Raw genomic sequence first — 20,618 nt, forward strand, 5'->3', positions numbered from 1 at the left:
GGCCATCTTTGTGAAAATAAATCGTCCATCATTAAACAGGGGTGGAGGCCTCCGGGTTCAACTGTCCCCCTCTTACAATGCTGTGATTGTTAGTATCACTCAACCCCCTGTAAATAGCAAACAGCCATCAGTGTGCTAAGGATCCATTGTTAGGCTGATGGTCCTTCTTGACCATGTGAGCAGCTGGTTTTGGTTGTCAGCAGCAAACGGGTTGATCCACTCTGAGAAGGTGCTATTTAAGAGACTGAGCTGAATACAGAGTCAGAGTTTCTTTATTGTCATTCGCACCTCATGTGGTACATGTGGTGGAGCGAAATTATGTACACGGGGTCCCAGTTACATCCAACAATAAAATGTATAAGAAAAACAGTAATAACATCTAAGATATGAACTAAGAAAAAAAATCAACTAAATATACACTAAGCACTCATAACATAAAACATTGAACATCAGCACAAACATGAACATGAGTCTGTGAGCAGATGTGCACGCATGAACACATCAACATTGAAACAGATCAGCAGCAACATGAAACAGATCAGCAGCAACATGATATGGTTTTTCACAGTGATTATTCTAGTTAGAGATTCATGAGTCTAACAGCCTCAGGGTAGAAGCTGTTCCTCAGTCTAGTGGTTCTGCACTTAATGCTCCTTAACCTCCTTCCTGAGGGGAGTGGGGCAAAAAGTGTGTGTGCTGGGTGAGTGGGGTCCTTCATGATACAGGTGGCCCTCTTCCTGTATCTGGAGGTGTAGATGTCTGTGATGGTGGGGAGGCTGATTCCGACAGATTTCTGTGCAGCCTTCACCACTCTCTACAAAGCTTTTCTTTCTGCAGCTGTGCAGCCTCCATGCCACACATTGATGCTCGAGCACAGGATGCTCTCCACTGCACACCTGTAGAAGGAGGTGAGGACTGAGCTTCCCAGACCAGCTCGCCTCAGCCGTCTGAGGAAGTAGAGTCTCTGATGAGCTTTCTTGATCAGGCTGGTGGTGTTGTTGCTCCAGCTGAGGTTGTTGTTCAGGTGCACACCCAAGTACTTGTAGCTGGAGACCACTTCCACCGCAGATCCTCTTATGTTCAGGGGGGTGTAGATGTTTTTGTTCCTTCTGAAGTCCACAATCATCTCCTTTGTCTTCTTCACATTGATGTGAAGGTTATTCTCTTTGCACCAGCTCTCCAGGTGTTCCACCTCTTGCCTGTAGCTGGACTCATCATTGTTTGTGATGCATCCCACCACCGCTGTATCATCTGCAAACTTTACAATATGACAGCCTGGATGGGTAGCTGCACAATCATACGTGAGCAGAGTAAACAGGAGGGGGCTCAACACACATCCTTGAGGAGAGCCAGTGCTGAGGGTTATGGTGGAGGAGGAGAGGTTGTGGATCCTCACTAACTGTGGTCTGTTTGTTAAAAAGTCTAGTACCCAGTTGCAAATGGAGGGGCTTAGTCCTAGTGTGGATAGTTTGTCCATCAGGGTTTGGGGGACCATGGTGTTGAAGGCGGATGTGAAGTCCACAAAGAGCATACGGACATAAGAGTTTTTCTGCTCCAGGTGGTTGAGCGCAGTGTGGACCACAGAGGAGATTGCATCCTCTGTTGATCGGTTCTCACGGTATGCATACTGATGAGGGTCCTCGTTGATGTTGATGGTTGTTTTGATGCGAGTCATGACCAGTTTTTCAAAGCATTTAGCGACTATCGGGGTGAGGGCCACTGGCCGATAGTCATTCAGACCAGTCACTGTAGAGCTTTTTGGGACTGGGATGATGGTGGCAGTCTTCAGGCAGGTGGGAACTGTCTCCAGGGTAAGTGAGGTGTTAAATATGTCTGCCAGCACCTCACAGAGCTGATCAGCACATTCCTTCAACACTTTTCCGGGGATGTTGTCTGGGCCAGTTGCCTTGTGAAGGTTAATCCTCCTGAAGGTACTCCTTACTTCTGCTGAGGTCACGCTGAGATGCTCTTCATCCGGTGGTGAGGTGAGTCTGGTGCTGGGTGGTCTGTTCGGGTCTTCAAAGCGTGCATAGAACTTGTTGAGGGTATCAGGCAGAGATGGGTCTTTGGGGCATTGTTCGCTCCTTCCTTTATAATCTGTTATGCACTTAATGCCCCTCCACATGCTCCGAGGGTCTTGTGAGATGAATTGACCCTCTATCCTCTTTGCATATGTGCCCTTGGCCCTCTTAATACCAGAAACCAGCTCTTTTCTTGTCCTACTCAGCTCCTCTGAGTTTCCAGACCTGAAGGCAGTGTTCCTGGCTTCCAGCAGGGTACGCACCTCTGCATTCAGCCAAGGTTTTCTGTTTGGGTAGCTTTTAACATTTCTGATAGTGGAGACGGTGTCAGTACATGTACTAATGTAACCCAGAACTGAGGATGTGTATTGGTCAAGATCAAGCGAACCTCCATTTTCAGCAGCTTCTCTGAAAACCTGCCAGTCTGTTCGGTCAAAACAATCTCTCAGTATGGGGCCACTGTCCTGGATCCAGCATTTAACTTTCTGGAGCGTCTCAGTAGGGGCATGTAAGCAGGAGCCAGGAAGATTGAGATGTGGTCTGACAGTCCTAGGTGGGGGTGGGGTTCGGCTTTGTATGCATCTTTTAAATTCGTGTAAACACGGTCCAGCGTGTGGTCTCCACGTGTTGGAATCGGCACATGTTGATTAAAGCTTGGGAGACTCCTTTAGATTCACGTGGTTAAAGTCTCCGGCTACCACGTAAAGAGCCTCTGGGTGTTTGCTCTGCAGCGAGCTGATGATATCATGTAGCTCCTGCAGTGATTCATTAGCATTAGCGGCCGGAGGAATGTAGACAACAGTGATACAGCACCTCAGACTGAGGAAGTCTCTCGGATGAGAGACGAAACGTTTCTGCATTTTTTAAAAATATTTTTTGCTTTGTTTTCTTTTTTTTTGTTTGTTTGTTTTTTGAATGGCCAGAGGACCAGATTGAACTTTTTTGGATTTTTCTACCTGGATTATTGAGCATGTATCAGGATACGAATTCTATTAACTGACGAAGTCAACTCCACTTGGAACTATTTTCATGATAGTTTCATTTATTTTGTGAAAAAACATGCTCCTTTTCATCAGTTCAGAATAAAGGGACGAGACACCCCCTGGTTTACTCCAGAGCTAACTGACCTCCTGCCCAGGAGAGATCATCTTTGGGCCACAGCGAGAAAATCTGGCTTAGACGCTGATTGGTTTGAGTTTTCGGCAGATGAGGAATAAATGTACAACTGCCATTGAAGCAGCAAAACGTAACTATTTCTTATCTCAGATCTCCAAAAATCTAAATGACCCTAACAGATTCTGGAATATCAAATCAAATCTCTCTCAGGCAGCCCCCAATCATCTGACCTCCCTTCCCAACTTCTCATTAACTCTGTTCTTGTGCCAAATAAGCACGAGATCCTGAACTGTTTCAACAAATATTTTGTTGCTTCTAGTTCTTTATTTGACACAGTTACTAACGGAAACTCAGCCACTTCACTTAATAACCAATCTTCTACAAATCAAATCCCTCCTTTAAATCAATCCTCAGTTAATCACACCTTCTCTTTTTCTCCATTCTCAGTTAGTGAGGTAAATAAGCTGTTAAAAGGTCTTGATCCTAAAAAATCTGCAGGACCAGATGAACTTCCACCTAATTTCCTAAGTCTGGCTGCTCATATCATCACAGTCCCTGTGACCCACATCTTTAACCTGTCCATAAGCCATAACTCCATTCCAGACGCTTGGAAAACAACCTTTGTTATTCCTTTGCTGAAGGGAGGTGATCCCACCTCACTGAACAACTATCAACCAATCTCTAAACTCTGCATTTTAGCCAAGGTTCTAGAAAAACTGATAAACTCTCAAATCAAAAAATTACCTGGGCTCATTTACCATCTTACCTCCCCATCAATCTGGATTCAGGAAACGACACAGCACAACAACTGCTTCACTGAAGGTTCTTAATGACATTGTTGAAACATTGGACGCTAAGGATTATTGTGCTGCACTTTTCTTAGACTTGTCTAAAGCTTTTGATACTGTGGATCATAACATCTTGTGTCATAAGCTCTCAGAAATTGGTTTCTCAGATCACACCATTGGTTGGTTCTCTAACTATCTCTCAGATCGGAGGCAATGTGTTCAACACAATGGTACTTCCTCCAGTTATTTAACAATCAACAATAGTGTACCACAAGGCTCAGTCTTAGGACCCAACCTCTTAACCATCTACATAGGTAATGTAGGTCAAAGCATCCCTGATGCATCCTTACATTTCTATGCTGATGACACAGTTGTTCATTGTTGAGCTAAAACAGTTGCTAAGGCTTTACAGCTTTTGTAATCTGCGTTCAACATCATCCAGTTTGATTTGTTCCGCCTCAAACTTGTCCTAAATGCCGACAAAACCAAAGGGATGCTTTTTTCAAACAGGAAGTCGGTCCCAGCAGTTCTTCCTCTGATTTTATCCTCAAATGGTGTCCCGATTGAGTTTGTTGATTCCTATAAATATTTGGGTATCTTGGTCAACTCGCGTCTCTCTTTTAAGCTCCATGTGGAAAACCTAGTAAAGAAACTGAAAGTTAAACTGGGTTTCTTTTCGGAAACAGATCCTATCTAACTTTGAATGCTAGGAAACACCTTGTATCTGTGACTTTCTTTCCCACCATTGATTATGGTGACATTATTTACATGAACACTCCTACAAGCACCCTGCAGATGTTGGATGCTGTCTATCATGGTGCACTAAGATGCATAACTGGCTGTAATTATCGTACCCACCACTGCACCCTGTATTCACTGGTTAACTGGACATCATTAACTTCACATAGACTCTCTCACTGGTACATTTTCATCTTTAAATTACTTGTTGGTCTGCTGCCTTCATACATCTCTCCCTACATGTCTCTGCATGAGTGCAGCTACAGCATGCGCTCTCAGGACATTATTACCTGCAGTGTTCCCTCAGCGAGGACTGAACTTGGCAAAAGGGCCTTCTCCTACTCCGCTCCTGGAATATCTTGCAAAAAGACCTGAAGCTCTCGACCTTGACCTCTTTAAGTGGCTTTAAGAATCTGTTGGACTCCTGGCAAGGACCAATGCAGACATTTTCCTGTTTTTAGTTTTCTACATTTGCCTTATAATCTAGCTGTTTTTTGTTACTTTTTTTGCCATCTTATTTGTAAAAAATGAAATAAAAAAAAATCTGTATGCCTTTTTGTGGCTGTCTATTGCTGTCACTGTTGTCCATTGTTTTCATCATTCTTTTTTGAAATCAGGTCTCTCTTGTAAATGAGTTCTCGAGGCTCAATGGGATTTACCTGTCTAAATAAAGGTTGAATTGAATTGATATATTTGTATGACATGCAAATGCACAAACAAACAAACAAACAGTATTTTAATGCATGGATCAATCCATGAACATTTAGAGAGAACCTTTTGAAACAATCAGTTCAACAACTTCTGTGTGTAATAAGCTAAATTTCTTATTAAAATCTGTCATTGCACATTTGTGTGTGTGTGTGGGGGGGGAGGTGGTTACATTGAGGAGTACACAAATGTGAAATACATTTTTGTGGGATTCCTGGGTTTTGCCTGTCACTCACTCTTCCTTCCACAGCTAATTAAGGTCAACTCACTCCACCTGCTGCTGCTCTTAGGAGGACTGCCTGATGGTGTATTTAAGCTCTGCCAGACACCTCTTCAGTGCTGAGACATCATCTACCAAATGTTAATTTGAGTACAGCCAACTAATCTTTTGTTGTAGCTGGTTCTCACAAACCGTGACTCCTCCTGGACCTTCCATGGCCTACCTCTTCAAGTCCTTCCTAGGACCTCATCTCCTCACTGGGCTCCACCTGTGGATCAACTGTGTCCCTTCAACAACCACCTTCAAACAATTTACAACTGGGTCAGCCTGCTCCTCTCTCCACCGTCAATTACCTCCAAAACCTGCAAAACCCAGGACCTCTTCTCCTTCTCGGCCTTCACCTAAAAACACAAACAGTACGCAGTTATTCTCTTAAGGATTCAATATTCTAATTATAAACGGAATCCATACTCGCCTTGTCCTCTTCTCCCTTACAGCTGCGACAACACAATTACCTGTAAATAAAGTTCACTTACCTTTTTATACTCCTGACTGTCTTTACTGAATCAGTCTGCTTACTTGGGGGTTGACGTTGATACAAACCTGATAATTTTTAGCAGAAAAGTTTTAGACAATTTTCTTTGAGACTTACTCAGCTGTTATGTTTGAGCTGATAATAGCTAACCTTCTAACACAGATTATTGATAGATTATGATCCTTTGATAACTTTACTTTGCTTCTTTTTCCATTATTTCATTTTTGAGCAGGTAACAATTAAATTTACAATTGATATATCAAACAATAAATTGTGCTGCATGATTAATGAATTCAATCCAATTCAGTTTATTTATATAGTGCCAAATCACAACAGTCGTCTCCGAGTACTGTACAAAAACATTAATCTGCATATAAAATCAGTTAATAACGTTATTGATTTAGGAGTCAACAGATTTCTTTGAGTTTTCACTTGGTCGCAGTCTCCCATCAATGTGGATAAATGGCTCTTCCAGGCACTAGTTTTTGCATTTTTTTTGAAAGTGCAATAATTTTTCCCAACATATTTTGAAGACAAAAATGTTCTGTATAACAAACCATCTGGTGCCTGAATAGTAGGAGGGGCTAAAAGTTCAGCCCAGTTTTACTTCTGAATTGCTATGTTTATTCACAGCTAGAATGGAAATGTAATTTACCAAAAAGCATACCTACAGCTAGACTCACCTACCTGCCCACTTTCCTCCACATTCCTCCATGTTCTTGCCTCTCCCCCTCTTTGGACTACCTTTAAACCTGCAAAGAAAAAGAAATCTGTAAGACTTTATAGCTCATGAAACAAACCTCTTAGAACATACAAAGGTTAATCATGTCCTTTCGCTCTCCTTTGATTTCCCTAAAATTGTTGAGTTCCTCCAGTTGGAGCTGTTATTTACTGCTCTGTCTCTACTCAGCATCTTTGGAGACTTATTTCTTAAAATAATTTTAAAAATAATAAAAAAAAATCTACAAACTTAGATCCATCATATATCTTTACCCTCTTCTTCCATTTTTGAGTCATGGGGGTTGCCGGTGCCCATGTCCAGCAATCACTGTGCGGGGGGCGGGGGATACAGAGACAAATGAGACAAACAACCATTCACTTTCTCTCACCTAAGGACAATTTAGAGTTACTAATCAGCCTAACATCCATGTTTTTGTCTGTGGGAGGAAACTGGTGTACCCAGAGAAAACCCACTTATGCACGGAGAGAACATGCAAACTCCACCCAGCAAGGTTCCTGGACTGGGATTTGAACCAGAGTAACCTGCTCGCTGAGAGGCAGCAGCTATACCAGTTGCACCACTATGCTGTCCACAAATTTAGATAAACAGATAAATGTTTATTTTTATTATAAAATGCAGTTTGAGTTTAGCACATACAGGTCCTTCTCAAAAAATTAGCATATTGTGATAAAGGTCATTATTTTCCATAATGTAATGATACAAATGAAACTTTCATATATTTCAGATTCATTGCACACCAACTGAAATATTTCAGGTCTTTAATTGTTTTAATACTGATGATTATGGCATACAGCTCATGAAAACCCAAAATGCCTGTCTCAAAAAATTAGCATATTATGAAAAGGTTCTCTAAACAAGCTATTAACCTAACCATCTGAATCAACGACGTAACTCTAAACACCTGCAAAAGATTCCTGAGGCTTTAAAAAACTCCCAGCCTTGTTCATTACTCAAAACCGCAATCATGGGTAAGACTGCCGACCTGACTGCTGTCCTGAAGACCATCATTGACACCCTCAAGCAAGAGGGTAAGACACAGAAAGAAATTGCTGAACAATAGGCTGTTCCCAGAGTGCTGTATCAAGGCACCTCAGTGGGAAGTCTGTGGGAAGGGAAAAGTGTGGCAGAAAACGCTGCACAACGAGAAGAGGTGACCGGACCCTGAGGAGGATTGTGGAGAAGGGCCGATTCCAGACCTTGGGGGACCTGCGGAAGCAGTGGACTGAGTCTGGAGTAGAAACATCCAGAGCCACCGTGCACAGGCGTGTGCAGGAAATGGCTACAGGTGCCGCATTCCCCAGGTCAAGCCACTTTTGAACAAGAGACTGCGTCAGAAGCATCTCGCCTGGGACTGCTGCTGAGTGGTCCAAAGTTATGTTCTCTGATTACAGTAAATTTTGCATTTCCTTTGGAAATCAAGGTCCCAGAGTCTGGAGGAAGAGAGGAGACACAGAATTCACATTGCTTGAGGTCCAGTGTCAAGTTTCCACAGTCACTGGGGTGTCATTTCATCTGCTGGTGTTGGTCCACTGTGTTATATCAAGCACAGGGTCAATGCAGCTAGCTATCAGGAGATTTTGGAGCACTTCATGCTTCCATCTGCTGAAAAGCTTTATGGAGATGAAGATTTCATTTTTCAGCACGACCTGGCACCTGCTCACAGTGCCAAAACCACTGGTAAATGGTTTACTGACCATGGTATTACTGTGCTCAATTGGCCTGCCAACTCTCCTGACCTGAACCCCATAGAGAACCTGTGGGATATTGTGAAGAGAAAGTTGAGAGACGCAAGACCCAACACTCTGGATGAGCTTAAGGCCGCTATCAAAGCATCCTGGGCCTCCATAACACCTCAGCAGTGCCACAGGCTGATTGCCTCCATGCCACGCCGCATTGAAGCAGTCATTCATGCAAAAGTATTCCCGACCAAGTATTGAGTGCATAACTGAACATGATTATTTGAAGGTTGGCGTTTTTTGTATTAAAAACACTTGTCTTTCATTAGTGGGATGAAATATGCTAATTTTTTGGGACAGGCATTTTGGGTTTTCATGAGCTGTATGCCATAATCATCAGTATTAAAACAATTAAAGACCTGAAATATTTCAGTTGGTGTGCAATGAATCTGAAATATATGAAAGTTTCATTTTTATCATTACATTATGAAAAATAATGACCTTTATCACAATATGCTAATTTTTTGAGAAGGACCTGTAGGTTTAGATCCCATCGATCCAAAATCACGTTGCACAACAACATGGCCAGTAGGAAAAGACTAGAATCTGAAAGAGGTTTGACCTGAGAAAAGTGGAATGTAGGAGGGTTTTCATAGATGTAGGTAGATTAAGCTTGATTATGGAAAGGTTAAATGTGGATTCAATCATGACTGAACCAATGAACTTAGGAGCCAGCTTATTTGGGGTGTCTTTTAGAGTTATATCATGGGTAGATTCAGTTCAGTTTATTTATATAGTGCCAAGTCACAACAGAAGTAATCTCAGAGCACTGAACAAAAACATTCATATATAAAAATAATACGGTAACTTCCAAAAATGTTCAATCTGGTCCTCTGGACATTAAAAAAAACAAAAAAAACCCAAAACAAAACAAAAAAATATAGAAACGTTTCGTCTCTCATCCGAGAGACTTCCTCAGTCTGAGGTGCTGTATTCAGCTCAGTCTCTTAAATAGCACCTTCTCAGAGTGGATCAACCAGTTTGCTGCTGACAACCAAAACCAGCTGCTCACATGGTCAAGAAGGACCATCAGCCTAACAATGGATCATTAGCGCACTGATGGCTGTTTACTATTCACAGGGGGTTGAGTGATACTAGCAATAACAGCAGTGTAAGAGGGGGACAGTTGAACACGGAGGCCTCCACCTCTGTTTAATGATGGACGATTTCTTTTCACAAAGATGGCCTCCTTATTCCTCTCTCAAACCATCGTTCCTCTCTGTCCAGGATGTGAACATCTTCATCCCTGAAAGAGTGACCGCTGGCCTGGAGATGAGTGTAGACCGCAGAATCCTGGCCTGATGATGTTGATCTTCTGTGCTGGGCCATCCTTTTGGCCAGTGACTGTTTAGTTTCCCCGATGTAAGACTGATCACAGCCCTCTGACACTGAACAGCATACACAATATTACTCTGTTTGCGCCAGGGGACTGGATCTTTGGGATGAACCAGTCTTTGCCATAATGTACTTTGGGGTTTAAAAGCCACTGGGACGTTATGTTTAGAAAATAAACGTCTCAGTTTCTCTGATACTCCTTCAACGTATGGAATGACCACTGGTCTGGGTCTGGGTTCCTCCTTTTCACCTGATGGCTGACTGGAGTCCTGTTTGGGTTTCTTCTCTGCTTTCAGGAAGGCCCAGTTAGGATATCCACATTGCTCTAGAGCCTGTCTTGTGTAGGATTTCTCCTTCTGCCTGGCTCCTAAGTTAGTGGGGATGCTGTCTGCTCTGTGATACAGAGTCCTGATGACTCCTAACTTGTGCTCCAAAGGGTGATGGGAGTCAAACTGCAAATACTGGTCTGTGTAGGTGGGTTTGCGGTACACCTCGGTTTGCAAATGTCCCCTATCAGAGACTGAGACCTCACAGTCCAAGAAAGTCAACCTGCCATTTTTTTCATCTTCCTGTAATTCCAATATCATATCCAAGTCTCTGCAATATAATATTTTGATCACTGTATCAAATGCAGCACTGAGGTCTAACAGGACCAATGTAGACACCTGTAAATTGTCAGAGGCCATGAGAATGTCATTAGTAACTTTCACCAGTGCAGATTCAGTGCTGTGGTGAGCTCTAAACCCTGACTGAAACTTTTCAAATTTTTTTTGATGATCATGTAACTGACCAGCAACTATTTTAATAATAGATAGTAATACGTTTTGGCCGACCTGATAGTTTGGTGTTGGATCTCTGCCTCAGTCTATCATTATCTTATTCTGATCAGTAATATGTAGTAGAGTGACCATAGTCTGACATGAAATCCTGCGACAACACCTGAAGATTATGCTGGACGGAAGGGGCCGCAATCTCTAATTCTTATCAGGGAAAATAGAAGGTGAGTACCCAACAGACGCTTCAAAGGGTGACAATCCAGTAGCAGAGGAGGTTAGAGTGTTGTGGGCATATTCAATCCATGCTACGAGTGCTCTGACAGGAATACAGCTTACAGTTCCTTGTTGCACCTTTCAGTTTATCCATTGGACTGGAGGTGGTAACTGGAGATAAATCTGACTCTTAATTCATTGAAGAAGTCCTTCTATACTTGTGAAACAAACTGAGGTTCTTGGTCTACAACTGTATATCCAAGTGGATGCCAATTTGGAAAATGTGTTTGGTGAAGTGTTGAACAGTTTTGAGAGCCTAGGGTAGTTTATTTTGTGAAATTGTCTCTTTCATCCAAATATTGCCATTAAAAAGGGAAATCCTGAATGTGGTCAGCAGTTCAAAGGACTAAACACTCATTTCCTTTCATTTTCAAAATGTTAGCAGCTATTCCCTTGTCTTTCTCCTCTTGTGTCTCCTCCTCCTTCAAGCCTACCCACTCAGGGCAAACAGACAAAATTTACATGGAGTCTGAGATCAAAGTTTGTATCTGAGTCTGACACAGATACCCCCTCCCCCCTCCCCCAACACACACAAATGGCTTACTCATGCTGAGAACTCATGTTAATCTGGGACCTTGCTTATGCTACATTGTTTTTAAGTGAAACCATGTTGATTTATGATTAATACTTTTAGATCTTGGACATGGTGGTTTATGGCAAAAGCTGGTCTGTGAATGGTTCAGAATGGAAATGCAGATAGGTGATAAAATGGATGATATGAAGTTTGATGGGTGGATACCAGTATGTAGTAGGAGAGGAAGAAGATGCTGAAGAAGCAAAATGGATAACGGGAGGATGTTTGACTGCCAGTGAAGTAAACAGGAATTGATGAAGACAGGGAAGTCAGAAAAAATGTAGTGAGGGAGAAATTTGAAATAATGAAAATAAAAATAGGGAACAAGGAGAAACAGGATAATTTAAGCCCCATTGTGCTAAAAAGAAAACTGGAGATGTAAAATTTGTGAAGGTGTTGAGAGGCAGAAATTTAATGGTGAGTTATACAACCAAAGAACACAAAAGAAGGCTTTGCATGTCAAAAACATTTGTAATTATGATAGAAAGGAAGTACTGTATGTAGGAGGAAAAAAACAATTCATGGTTTGAATAATGATATTTCATTATATGAGGATTTAGACAAAATTAAACAAAGCATTGTTGGTGCACAAGTGAAAAACCAAGAAATTTTCAACAACAAAAAAAAACATAAATGGAGAAAGGATCTGTCATTTTTTTATTAAAATAAAATTAAAACTGAAAAAAATTGGGAAGAAATTAGAAGAATGAATTGTAAAATTGTAAAAAGTATCAGGATATATTAAATGAAGGTAAAACTACAACATTAAAATATGACAAAAATATTTAAAAACTAGGAAAAACATTTGGAAAAATTTTGACTAAGCAATATTTGTGTTGAGAGAAGGTTTGCCACAAAACTAAATTACAAATATTTACAGAACATTAAAAACTAATATCCTACTTAATGAGCCATTTACAAAAGTAGAATTGAACTGTGCACTCAAAGAAAAAAAGAAAACAGTCCCAGGGAAAGATTTAGTACAAAATGATAGAATATTTTTGTGAAACATTGCAAACAAAAGAAGTTCAAGTACACAATTTAGAAATCAGTCCAATACTACTAGTAATCCCATGCCAGATTTTACTGGAAGCAACAGAGTCAGTCAGAGTCAGAGAGATTTATTTGTCATACACACCACATGTGGTACATGTGGTGGAACGAGATTATGTACACATGGTCCCAGTTACATCCCACAGTAAAATATAAAAGAAAAACAGTAATAAGATCTAAGATTTGAACTAAGATAAGAACATTAACCAAAAATACGCTAAGCACTAATAGCATAAAAACAATAGGCTGAACAGCAGCATGAATATGAGTCTGTGTGAGCAGATGAGCACGCATGAATACAGCAACATAAAATAGATCAGCAGCATCATGATGTGATTTTTACAGTGATTATCCTGATTAGAGATTCATGAGTCTAACAGCCTCAGGGTAGAAGCTATTCCTCAGTCTAGTGGTTCTACACTTAACAGGCTTGACATTAAAGAATAACAAAAATGAGAATGTATACATTTTCCATCCATCCATCCATCCATTATCTTCCGCTTGTTCCGAAGTCAGGTCGTGGGGGCAGCATTTTGAGCAGGGAGGCCCAGACATCTCTTTCTGTAGCCACCTCTTCCAGCAATTCTGGGAGGATGCCAAGGCATTCACAGGCCAACTGAGAGACATAGTCTCTCCATCGTGCCCTGGGTCTTCCCCGGGGTCTCCTCCCAGTCAGACATGCCTGAAGCACCTCCCTAGGGAGGCGCCCAGGGAGCATTTTTACCAGACGCCCAAACCACCTCAATTGGCTCCTCTTGATGTGGAGGAGCAGAAGTTCTACTCTGAGTCTCTCTTGGATAACTGAAATTCTCACCCAATTTCTAAGGGAGAGTCTAGCTACACTACAGAGGAAACTCATTTCAATCACCTGTATCCACAATCTCATTCTTTCGGTCACTACCCAGAGCTCATGACCATAGGTGAGGGTAGGAATGTGGACCGACTGGTAAACAGAGAGTTTTGCCTTACAGCTTAGCTCCCTCTTCACCACAACGGACCGGTACAGAGTCCGCAATACTGCAGATTCTGCACCAATCCGTCTGTCTATCTCACGCTCCATTCTTCCCTCTCTTGTGATCAAAACCTTGAGATACTTGGACTCCTCCAACTGAGGCAAAACCTCACCCGCAACCTGAAGAGAGTAATCCACCCTTTTCCAGTTGAAGATCATGACCTAAGATTTGGAGGTGCTGATTCTCATCCCTTCCACTTCACACTCAGCTGCCAACCACTCCAGTGACAGCTGAAAATGTCACGATGATGCCAACAGGACCACATCATCTGCAAAGAGCAAAGATGGAATCCTGAGGCCACTGAACCGGCATCCCTCTGCCCATTGGTTGCACCGAGAAATTCTGTCCATAAAAGTTATGAACAGAATCTGTAACAACAGGCAGCCATGGCTGAGTCCATCTCCCATCCTGAAGGGGTCCGACTTACTACCGGCAATGCAAACCAAACTCTTGCACCACTTGTATAGGGACCAAACAGCCTTTAACAATGGGCCCCCAAACCCATACTAATAGAACACCACCCACAGTATACCCCAAGGAACATGGTTGAATGCCTTTTGCAAGTCCACAAAACACATGTAGACTGGAAGGGCAAACTCCCATGACCCCTTGAGGATCCTAGTGAGGGTAAAGAGCTGGTCCAGTGTTACATGGCCAGGATGGAACCCGCATTGTTCCTCCTGGATTGTTTGGGATGGGTGTGCTCTGTTTGCATGTATTAAAACTCTACTTGTGAGATTTCAACAGGAGTTTGGCTTGAAACACAGCAATGAAGGCTACCTTTGGGACAGATCTGGTTGTCAGGCTGCAGACTGACGAAGTCCTCCTGATGGGGAACAAAACATTTCTCACTTAAAAAAGTTGGTCCAAGTGACATGATTTAACCAATTTTGTTGTTATCTACCTGGATGATTAAGCTTGCACCCTTTATCTTTCTAATGGGTTCTTCTGTCAGGAATTCCCAGCAAACCCTCACTACACGTTTGGGTTTACCAGGTCTGTCTGGCATCATCCCCCACCATCTGATCCAACTCTCTACCAAGTGGTGATCAGTTGACAGCTCAGCTCCTCTCTTTATCTGAACGTCCAAAACAAATGGCTGCAAATCAGATGATATGACTTCAAAGTCAATCATAGATCTATGACCTAGGGCATTCTGGTGCCAAGTGTACTTATGGACACCCTTATGTTCGAACGTGGTGTTTGTGATGGACAAACTATGACTAGAACAGAAGTCCAACAACAGAATACTGCTTGAGTTCAGATCAGAGAGGCCGTTCCTCCCAGTCACACTCCTCCAGGTTACACTGTCATTACCCACATGGGCATTGAAGTCCCCCAGCAGAATAAAGGAGTCCCCAGTTGGTGCACCTTCCAGCACCCCAGCCAAGGACTCTAAGAAGGCCAGATACTCGGAAATGCTGTTTGGCACATAGGCACCAACAACAGTCGGAACTCGTCGCCCCACCTGAAGGAGCAGGGAAGCTACCCTCTCATCTACTGGGGGAAACTCCAACACACAGGCACCAAGTCGGGGTCTAAGGTTAGACCCACACCAGCTCAGCGCCTCTCATCATGGGCAACTCCAAAGTGGAATAAGGTCCAGCTCCTCTCAAGGAGATTGGTTCCAGAGTCCATGTTGTGCGCCAAGGTGAGCCCAACTATATCTAGTCGATACCGCTCAACCTCACGCACAAGCTCAGGCTCCTTCCCCGCCAGAGAGGTCACATTTCACATACCAAAAGCCAGCTTTGGTAAGCAGGGTCAGAGCGCCAAGGCACACGCCTTTTGGCTACTGCCCATGACATCATGCACCTGACTTTTCTGGCCCCTCTTACAGGTGGTGGGCCCACAGGAAGGCAAACCCATGTTACTCATTTAGCCTGTGCCCGACTGAGTCGTATGGGTAGAGACCTGGTCACTAGGCACTCGCTGAAAAGCCCTTCTCTGAAGCCTGGCTCCAGGGTGAGGTCCTGGCAATCCACATCAGGGCAAGGGACACAGAGTTTGTTGCTATATATTGTCCATCAAAAGTCTTTGGAATACCTCTTTCTCTGGCCTCTCACCTAGGACCAATCGGCCTTGAGAGATCCTAATAGGGGCAAATATAATTGCCCCCGACAGCATAGCTCCTACGATCATTTAGGTGCACATACTCCTCTACCATGATAAGGTGTGATTCAAGGAAGAGTGTATAATTTTCAGTTAACAAAAAGCAAAGACATATATCAAGAATTATTAGCAATACATTCAGAATTATATAGACATACCAAAAATAATCAATGAGAAAATAGTAATAGTTTTTATAGTGCTAGAGTTTCAAACAAAAGCATGAAAACAAATTAATGGATCATCAGTAAATACAGGACAAATGTGTTGGGATTTAGTGTTTCTGGTTCTTTTTTTTTCTTTTTTTTTTTTCCTTGTCCTGTCCGGTGTAGTGATGTAGGGCTAGGTTAGCTTCAGTTAGATTAAGAGCTCCACTACAATCAATTGTTAATAATGGGTTCTCACTTTTTCAAGCTACTTGACAGATATGTGACAGAGGTACTGTGTTGTAGACGGTTTAATCAGTGACATGAGACGTTAATTTTCTTTGACCCATCAAAATGAATGTGGTCATTTATTAACAGAATCAAAATTTAACATCAAAACATTGTACACTTGATTATACTGATCGGCTCTGGTTAATAAAACTTGGCACGTTTTACTTAATAAAAACAACAGACATTTCTGAAGATATCTGGATTAATTACTGGCAAGATAGAAGTTTGAAGATGGGAAATGAAGGAGTTTAAATGGAGAGAAAAGATGTGGAGGAAGAAAGTGTGTTGACGAGGAATGGCACCCTCTATCCGACCCCAGCTCAGCCTCGGTACACTAGGCAGTCGCTGTCTGTTGTCCTTTTAGACGAACGACTTGAGGTTTGGGTTCTTGGTTTTTCCCTAAATGTTTTGGAGTCTATGGCGAGACTCAACTGAAGGATTAGCTAGCCCCCCCGAATAGGATTATTTGAGTAGGTTAGGCTTAAGCGTTGAGAGACCAATGTAGATTATGGTACTTGAGGTAGCATTAATCTACATTGACTCCGCAAAGATTGCATTTTAACAAATGAACTGCATGTTGGCATAGTTAAAGTCCTCTTAGTCTCTAAATTAAATACACACAAAATTCATTCTTGCTTGGGTTGTTCAGAAACAATACCAAAACCAATTAAACGATGTCTCAACATCGACAAAAACAGTGACTAAGCAACCAGTAAAACAATGTTTCAACATTGACAAAAGTAGTGATTAAGCAACTAGAAAACTACGTTTCGGTGCGTCACTCACTCTGAATGTCAGATTTGATAACGTTATCGCGTCTGGTAACATCACCCTAATTAACGTCACCCCCCTTCGGTCATGGGGGACCACGAACATGGGTGAGGACGTCGCTCCATGAGCTAAAGTTAGGTTGCACTTGAGTAGTTTCAGCTGATTGCGCAGCTGAAAGAGGACTTTAAGGTCTGGATTGGAATCCAGGTTGGCATCGGGCGGAGTGTTTTTTCCTGGGCCAGTCAAAGACAGCATCATCGAGTTTATTGCAGGATCCAACTTCTGAAGTTGGATGATGTCTGGGTCAGTCAGCACGATCGTTCATCCTCCGGTTCCTTGGGAAACCATTTAGGATCTCGTCTGGACCAGGGGGCACTCACCTGTTGTGGTTTGGCTGCTGGGAAACCTCGTTTCCTCTCGCCTTTTTTGGGAGGGGGAGTCGAAACTCTCGTCCCTTCCAATTCTAATGACTAGGCAGAAATCCTCTCACCTGGGTACACCTCAAAGGGTGTTTTGGCCTGTGAACGTGCTTCAAAGACATTCACAGCACAACTTTTTAGCTCACTGATGGATTTCTCTTTGAAATTAGCCATCATTTGCACTGACATCCTTATGTCAGGGTGGAGATTTTTGCTGAACACATATTTAAACGGTTCCTCTTCCTCTATGTTGGCCTAGTTCCTGTAACCAAAATAAGCCTGCAAAATCCTGGAATAATATGCCCTGGGGTGCTCATTCTTACCTTGTATGACCTTGTCGGCGGCTGGATACCCGCCAGGTCCCGTGCAAGGTGAATACTCTCTCATAAGAGCAACACATAACAGGCGGTAATCCTTTCTTGTGGCATCAGGTTGACGCTCTATGAAGGAAAACACCGTCCTGGATGAAGTGAGCCTGATCAAACCTACTCTATCCTCAACTGTATCGTTGGGATAGCTTCTTAATTGGAAGTCAAGGTTGTCCAGATAGGCCTTAGTGTCAGTTGAACCCAACGGCCCTGGCTGAAATCGATTGACATATTTTGGAATTTTGTACAAATCCGAAACCGGGAGCAACGGCTGTTTTATTGGTATTGTAGGAATCAAAACTGTACGTGGAGGTGTGTCGCTAGACTCATGTGGAGGTGACGGAGTGGGATTAAGAGCAGGAGGTGCAGCAAAATCCTTCTGAGGTGGTGGTGGGTGACCTGGACTCTGACCTCGTACGGCTTTGAGTTCCAGACAACCTCGCCCCACGTCACACATCTCATTTGTTGCAGCGGCTAGTTTCACTTCACAGGCTTTTAAGCGTTCCTGTGATGTATGACATTCACTTTGTAAACGCACGCCTTGTTCAACCAACGCCTCTTTTTCCAATTTGCTCCTGTTCAGAGCTTTTGATGTCTGCTGCAACTGTTGTTACAGAACATCGTGTTCTGAACGCAGTGTTTGGCACTTGATCTCCCTTTCCTTCATCTTCTCCTCATATGAGTGAGCTTGTAATGACAGCTGAGCTTGTGAGAGCTCTCTGTCACGTTGTAACTCATTCGCACGGGTTTCTTGATCAAAATTAGACTGTGCCATGAGTTTGAGGTACTCCTCTCTTTCGCTGTTTAACCTTAATTCAAGGTCGTCAGCCTTGTTTACCACAGCATAGAATGTTGCTTTCAATAAGAGCGCCAATTTAGCCAGCTGGTCATAGCTTGACTTTGTTCTGGCTGTAGAGGTCACCACCTCTGCAACTTCCTTCAGCTCTTCCAATAACTCTTTGGAGTTCATGCTGTCCACCTGTACACCATATGGATCTAAGGATTCTGTGAGCAGCGCCAACGCTCTCTCTAACCAATCCATCACATAAGGATCAATAGTCTTTTCTGTCACATCAGCCATGGTTATTCACTGTTCAGCATTTATCTGGTTAACCAATTGCCAACTTCAGATATTTTAACAGGTAAATATTTGTATTCAAGTGAGCAGTGAGTTTCACACACTATTTTAGCTTTGGGTTCACTCAATAGTACTGTCATAAGTCTACTTCTGCAAATGAATGGGCACTTAATTGTAAGATTCACCCCAATGCATGAATATTTTAAGTAAATGCCTCCTTCTGGCAGTGTTACTTAATATGCTTATTTTTTAACAGATACAAGAACCAGGCTTCTCAGTGTACATTTACATTGTGACACTCAGAATTATTCTCTGCGTGTCAAAGTGATGCCCAAGAGATTTACTTTCACAAGCAGAGCATTATGACTGGCCTTAATGCTCCACTTGATATATAAATTAAATTTTATTAGAATTTGCTTTGGGCTTGTTTCAGATGTAATCATGGGGATGAAAAACAAAGAAGAAAGCAAAGCAGAAAAGTGGGAGAAGGGTTAAAAGGTAAAGAAGGAGATAGAAATAGAGGAGAGAGAGAGAGGTATAAAGAGAACACAAATCAACATCATTGAAGTCTGCCTCTAGACTTGCGGAAAGAAAAAAAAACAAGACAAAACCGAGAAACCACAACAACAAGCAACATATATAATGATACTTATAACATCATTAGAAAGTATTTTATACAGTACATGGTAATACAAGATATATTTAGTGGCCACCACAACCCAATTGAGTGTGTATCTGACCTGAATCTAAACACATGTGTGAGCATGCTTGTCACTATAAGGTTTCTCCATAAAAATGTTCAATAGTGGATGTGGGGACCCACAGATCCGTCCACACAGGACACAATGGTAACACAGGGAAGATCGGAGCCACAGACACACAACGGTCCCCAAGCCCGGAGCTCAGGGAGTCCCCCAACAGGGACACCCGCACCCCCCAGAGAGAGAAGCAAAGGGAAGCCCCAGGCAAACCCCAGCAACCACAATGCAGAAACCCCAGGAGGCTGCAGCGACGAGTCCACAGGCCTCGCCAGCAACCTGTCCCTAAAGAGTAGATCCGGCCATGGACACCGAGGCCATACCACCCCCCAACAGAGGCCCGACAGAGCCAGGGCACCCAGGCCCCGGCAGGCAGCCACCAGGGTGAGCCTACACACACCCCACCACCCAGTCCCAGATGCTGAGAACCGGCAATGCACCGGCGGCAAGGAGGGCCACCACTGGAGGGGAGTGCGACAAGGGGAAGTTGACCCCACATTAAATGGGGGGCCCAAATTGATCCAAGAGAGGGGACCACCTAAAACCTAACTCGAGACATACGCAGGCACACAGAGACAGCCCGACAGAGCCTCTGTCGGGCCGTCCATGTGCCCTACCCACCCGACAGCGACTGCAAGCCGGCGGGGGCCAGAGCAGCAGGGAGCAGCAGCTGATGAAGGCTTGCCCCACGCACCAAGGACTAGGCACCCCAACAGCCCCACACCACAGGCCCGGAGAAGCCCCGACATGCCACCTATGCACCCCCTTCCATGCACACAGTACCCTCCACCGTGAATGTCACATCAGGCCGACCATCCAGCACCCCGTCAAAGTGAAGCCATGCCCCCGACCACTGCCATATACCACCAACGACCACACACACACACAACCACAGCTGACCTCCTGCCGGAACCCGACTGCCACCCCAGCCAAAGGGCCAGCCATCGAATCCAGGAACCCTGATCAAAAGATCCGAACAACCCAGGGAGAACCGGAACACCGGCCCAATCACCCCCCCAAGGCCAAACGCCCACCCACAGCCCAGACCCC

The sequence above is a fragment of the Nematolebias whitei genome, chromosome 13 (assembly GCF_014905685.2).
Source record: "Nematolebias whitei isolate Nwh7 chromosome 13, NemWhi1, whole genome shotgun sequence".
NCBI lineage: Eukaryota > Metazoa > Chordata > Actinopteri > Cyprinodontiformes > Rivulidae > Nematolebias > Nematolebias whitei.